Here is a 6761-nt window from a genome sequence, read left to right as displayed (position 1 = left end):
ATTGACTTCCTAAATCTCCTAGCTTTGCAGTTTATGCACAAGCGATGCTTAACTGCCTACAATGCTCTGCCAACCACCATGCTGTTTCTTACCCCCAGATCTTCGCCAGCATAGACCCTTGGGACAGAATTCCCTCCCCTCCTCTCTGACTCTTCCTGTAACATTCAGCTCATTCTCTAACCCTTTGAGAAAGCCTTCTCTGACCACCACCCACCAACAAGGTCAGGTTAAAAACCTCTTTCCTTAGATCTTCCCAGGCCTCTAATCCTCTATACATTATTTCTTCACTGCATTTTCACATCAAATCATAAATGCCAGCATGTGTCTGTCATCAACCCCACCCCCATGCACATACAACACTTGCCCTTGAGGACAGGGACAATGTATTGTTACTCATCTCTGTGTAGCCACAGCCTGGCACACAGTTGATGCACAGTAATTACTGGTTAAATGAATAAATGTATTTGAAGATTTTATGTATTCAACAAATGAAATTTTGGGACTAGTCCATTCGTTTTCCTAACTTCATGAACTCAAATCATTTGGAACTTTTCATCTGAATTTCTACTCAGCATGAGCAACCAGGGATACCGACGTCAAAGACAAAGAAGCCTGATGTTTAAATTATCCCAAATTTTCTTATGCAATACTTTTTTAAAATAATGGAAAGTAGCTCTCATACTTCCAGAATTGTGAACTTAATCAGTCCAACAACTACTTCTTTGTCTTCTTCCTCGTCTTCCTTTTCTTCCTCCTGCTCCGCCTTCTCCTCCTCTTCTCTCTCTTCTACTCTCCCTCCCCCTTCCCTTCCCTTTCTCCTCCTGCTTTTCTTCTTTCTCTCCTTTGATAGAATCCTTGGGCTCTAACTCTAACTCTTCACTCTTTCCTTCTCTCACCCGCCCACCCCAATCTCCTTCCCCCTACCCTGAGATCTCTGGAATTTCACCTGCAAAATACATGAGAGCACAATATAACTCAAATGACTTAGAATTTTTTAAACCTTTGTATTAAATATAATTCGGATGCTGCCTGTCTTGCCAGACTTGCTGAAACAGGTTTCTCAGCAGGATTATTTTTAAAATCCGTAAGTTTGCACATCACTGTCCTAAGATGAGACATATAATAAATAACATTTCTGCTCAAAGTGTGAAATGGAGTCTCATTGCAAAAAAGAAGAAGTTTCTGGGAAACAGCCCTAGATTTTGACTCAGACCCTGATTTGTGTCTGGCCTTGTCATTTCCTAGATCTGCTCTCATGGACTGTCCATATATCTACTCGAGCCCATGTTTCTTAGTCCATAAACTGGGATGAGAATGCCTGCCCCACAGGACTGTGGGAAGATCCAGTGGGAAGCTATGTATCAGTATTTCTCTAAATAATGTCCTTACAAAGGGAAATATTTTCAGGGAGGCCTGAAAATGTTGATATAAATTGTTTTTATTATAGTGTTACTTAAATATGAACAAAAATAACAGTGGGTATAAATTCCTGAAGCTTATAGCTCTTTTAAAACTAGAAATAAAAAATAAATTTATAAAGTAAATATAAACCAAAGAAATTAAATAGAAAAACTTACACATTGAACATAAGTCAAACCACAAACTAAAACCAATGACATGATCGACCATAATTTAACATGATAGCAGATGTTGCTTTCTAACTCTGAACCTTCGTTCCTTATGTAAATATTATAATCTGTGCCTTAATACCCTGCCCCCTTTCTTTTTTGTAAGATCTACAAGCTTGCAAGTATTAAGCTGTAAAACAGAGACAATTAAACAGCATAATAAAGAACCCGATGATGATACCATATAACAAAGCCTCAGAAGTCCGTTGAGTCATCCGATAAAAAGGGGAAATGGAAGGCAACATGTTTTATACCACGGGAGTTGTCCAAGCCCTCCGGGTCAGGACTCTAGGGGAAGTGGGTTGATCGGGGACTCAGATTAACTGTTAGTACTAGGATTCCCCCACCCACAGGAGACCTATTACGACAGAAGAGCTCGGACTGTGGAGTAAGACCGAGGTTTGAATTCCATCACTGTGACTTAACTGTCAGCTGTGCAATTGGCTTCGCCTTTCTCAACCTCAGTTTCTTCATCAGTAAAATGGGGGGAATTAAATTCTGCTTTACAGGATTGTTACGAAGACTGAATCAGATAGCGTATGAGATCCTTGGTAAATCGCATTATTAGCATGTGTGATAGGAAAGGCTCAGTGGCCCCTGGGCCGACATGGAAGGTCAGTGGACCTCCCTCTGCCACCCAGTTGCTCAAGTCCTTGTCATACTCGCAGGAGAAACTTCCTCCCACCAGAGAGTGAAGGAGGGAGCAGATGCACACAGTACCCTGGATATGAACTCCCAGGAAAATTTGGACCTATGAATTTTGAAACCTTTTGAAGATGATAGAAGGGAAAAAATCTATACTTTTAAAGATCCTGGCTGTTTCCATTGTTGTGATAGGTAGAGATTAAGCCTCTTTGGAACAGTTCTTTCTCAGGTCTGGAAAACCCCAATCAGATTTTTTTAGTTTTTATGTAAAGAAGCAAAACAACTTTATGCTCAAATGGAGCTCTTTAGAGATCCTAAGGTTCTCAAGAGTTAAAAACCATAGATGTGGGACAAGGTAAGTTACATCGTGGAGAAACTTCAGGCGTCCTCAAACGACAGCCTATGGGCCACATGCGGGGGGTTTTGCCCGATTTGTTTTTTTACTTCAAAATAAGATATGTGCAGTGTGCATAGGAATTTGTTCATAGTTTTTTTTTTTTTTAACTATAGTCCGGCCCTCCAACGGTCTGAGGGACAGTGAACTGGCCCCCTGTTTAAAAAGTTTGAGGCCCTCTGAACTATGTTAATTTAAGTTGGTGGGGGTTGGGGGAGTGGGTTTCAGCTGGGTGGAAAGAGGAAGCTGTTTGGCTTCCATGCCCCCTGCAGCCAGGACAGTCTAGAGAGGCTCTAGGAAGAACAGGGACCAAAAGCTGATGAGACTATGCGAGTATGATTTGGGGAGATTCGGACAAGACGTGGTACATGGCATGGAATTTCTTCCTGTCTCCCATGGGACCCAGCACCACCCTGGCCAGCTGAAAATGGACACCTTTGGAAGCCCCTGGTGATCATTGTGCCCATAATGGCACCTATACCTTGGCGACAAGGAGGTGTCCCAACTGGCAGGGAACAGCAAGGGAGAGCTGGAGCCTGAGAGGAAGAAAGCAGCCGCCTTCCAGTAAATGCAAGAACAGACCAGGCAGCGAGCACACGTGAGGGTGTCTGTGAGTGGCATTTTCAAGGAGCACCTTGAAAATGGTTGGAGTCTTGGTATCATGTGTGGGAGAGATCAAGCCATTAAAATTTAGGCATTACGAGTCAACTTGACAAACAACCTGTTCACAATATCAATACAAATGAAACTATTCAAAAAAACTAACCAGAGAGATACAGGGTCAATAATAATAATTTTTTTAAAAAACATAGAATCTTATTGAAGACTGTGGAATAAATTCTAAGCAAATAAAAAAGATATGCCAGTTCTCAATAGAAATATATATTTATCTTGACTATAGCAATCCTTCCAAAATTAATGCAAACCCAATCAAAATCCTAATTTTTGGAAATTGCATAAAATAAGTTTAAATTTCTAATAGGAGTATAAATATCTGAGACTAGTAAAAAAAAAATACAAAGATCATGAGGGTAGACTTGCTGTACCAGATATCAGATATTTCATAAAGCTATTATAGTAAAAATATGATGATATTGGCACAGATTAGTAAAATACAATAAAGAGTTCAGAAAATAAATCCAAGTATATATGGGGAAAAAATATGACCAAGGGAACGTGTTAAAGGGAAAAGGAATGCGTATAGTCAACTAATTCTGCCCACATGGCTGGCTATCTAGGAGAAAACAAAGAAAGATTCTTAGTTCTTACCATACACAAAAATGATTCCAAATGAGTTTAAAAGTTAGTGGAAAAACTATATATCAGAAGAAAATGTAAGAGAATGCTTATATAATGTTGAAGTAGAAAAGACTTTCCTAAATAAGATAGGAAATCTGGAAACATAAAGGAAAAACCAACATAGAGTATTTGACTACATTCTCTTATTGTTAAGAGATTCAGTAAACAAAGTCAAAATACCAATGATGGCTTGGGGGACAATTATACCTCATATATGATAGACATAATGTTAATCTCCATAATGTACAAAGAGCTCTTTTAATTTATGAGAAAAGACAAAATCAAGTATAAAAGTAGGCAAAGGATAAGAGAATTCACAGCAGAAGAAATCAAAAAGTCTATGAAAAAATAATCAACCTCACTTATAATCAAGAAGATATATAATAAACTTTAAAATGAGATATCATTTTCTGCCTATCAGGTTGGCAAAAATGAAAAAAGAAAGAAAATTCAGAATAGGCATAAATTGGGGAAAATTTTTACTGTCCTATATTCTGGTAAGACTTGAATTGCTACAGCCTTTTGGGAAAATAAACTAGAATTGCCTACTAAATTAAAAAATACACAAGCCCAATAATCCACTTCCGAAAATCCATCCTATAAAAAATAATTGCCAGCACATAAATATTTATGTTAAGGGTGCTTATTGCTATTGTGGTTTATTATTGGATGTATGGCAATAGAGAAATAGTTCATTGAATTATGGTATAGCCTTAATATGAAATATAATGCAGCTATTAAAAAATGAAATGATTAATATCTATTAACCTAGGGAGAAGTCCACGATGTCTTGTTAAAAAAAAGTAAGACACGGAGTAGTAAGTGTGGGTCCATTTTTATAAAAACAAATACCAGTCATCCCCCTGCATGTGTATGCACGTTTGCATAAACAGAAACATGCGGAAGGTGTAACCTTACAGGGCAGGAAAGGAAGGGGAGGGGAGGGGCAGAAATCCTTAACTTCCATTATGTATTTTTTATTATTTGATTGGCTAAAATGTTTGTCTAATTGCTTCTTTAGTAAATGCATTAGCAAAGAAGATAATGTTTTCAAAGAAAATGTGACCTCATAAGCCAATGAGAGCTGGGCTTATGAGTCAGGTACTACAGTTCTCATAGAGGAGTGGGAGGGATGGCTTAGAGGGGACAGAAAAGAAAGAAACAGGTGGCTGCTTCCCACTCCTCTGCGACATACTTCCTTTACTCCCCCTAGGAAGTCTTTCTAGGGAAGCTGTGCTCTCTCTGTGGCAGGCTCACATCATCATCCGCTGCCTCTCATTATCCAATTCCTTTCTTATAATTTCTAGGTTTTGTGCACTGCCTACTTAGGTGGTCTAATTTCAGCCATGTGCACACACTTTGGGATGTGTCTGTTGCTGGTGTGTGACATTTTCACATTTAGATCCCTTAAGAGTCTTCATTTGAATAGTAGTTCAAGAAAATGAAAAAGGGACTGTGTTTGCATTGATGTCTCTCAGCCAAACTCTACCACCCAGGAGCTAGCCAGTGTCTGGGGAAATTGGCCAGACCGGACTCTGGCAATAAGACAGCTATTTATCCTAGGCCAGAGACAAAACTTTCCAGGCCTGAGGTAAATTTACATAGAATAATGTTTAAATGAGGAAAATACTACTGGGGTGATGCTTTAAATTACTTACATTTGTTCATCTCCAGTAATAAAACAAAGCCTAGAGGATGCAGGCCCAGAGACAGTACCTTCCCGTTGAAATACAGAAGAAACATCTTGATTTTATTACTACTCCCATATATTCTAGAAACCCAGCAGGGCCTTAGAGACAATGCAAGACTATTCTTGCTTTTAAAGATCTAGTGATGTTAATTTGGCTGCCATCAGGGGTGTAGAACTCTTGAGTATTTAGAAAGGCAGGGGTGGGGGTCAGGGAGCATGACCAAGACGAAAACGTGCTTGTTCCCTCTCCAGACCTAAGAAAGGAAGCACGTCCTTCTCAGTGCCCAGTTTCTTGCACTCTCTGGGGAGCCCGCTGTTCTTCCTGCACTTTAAGTCCACGTCCTCTATTCTGGCAACGGGTGGTGGGGAGAGCGAAGTGGCCTTCTTACTTTTGCCACATCTCAAACTTGAGCCGAGTAAGGAATCCTTGACTGTCAATGAATCTGTAGAACTCTTTTCAAGGGGAAGTACATTTGAGAACCTAGGAAGAGAGAATCGCTTTAAAAATGCAGGTACCCAAATCATTGAGACTTGCCCAGACAGAGCAGATGATCCATGGCAAAAGCAGACCCAGGGTCCCCAGAGTTCTGATTAGTTGCTTCTTCTTGCTGCTTAGGATCCTCTCACCTGATTTTGCCAGGCCAATAAGGAAGGACACTCTGACCAGAAAGCACACTGTACAAACAGAAACAAGGCCTGAAGCAGCAGGAATGTTTGCAGAGCTTTAGAAATTTACAACAAGCTGGCCAGGCACCTCTGTAATCCTAGCATTCTGGGAGGCTGAGGCGGGTGGATCACTCAAGGTCAGGAGTTCGAAACCAGCCGAGCAAGAGCTATACCAGTCTCTACTAAAAATAGGAAGAAATTAATTGGCCAACTAAAAATATGTAGAAAAAAATTAGCCAGGCATGGTGGCACATGCCTGTAGTCTCAGCTACTCGGGAGGCTGAGGCAGGAAGATCACTTGAGCCCAGGAGTTTGAGGTTGCTGTGAGCTAGGCTGATGCCATGGCACTCAAGCCCAGGCAACAGAGTGAGATTCTGTCTCAAAAAAAAAAAAAGAAAAGAAATTTAAAACAAGCAATAAGAGGGCACAGGAGTGTGAG

This window comes from Microcebus murinus, chromosome 4, assembly GCF_040939455.1.
Source record: "Microcebus murinus isolate Inina chromosome 4, M.murinus_Inina_mat1.0, whole genome shotgun sequence".
Lineage (NCBI taxonomy): Eukaryota > Metazoa > Chordata > Mammalia > Primates > Cheirogaleidae > Microcebus > Microcebus murinus.
Note: the sequence above shows the minus strand (reverse complement) of the source record.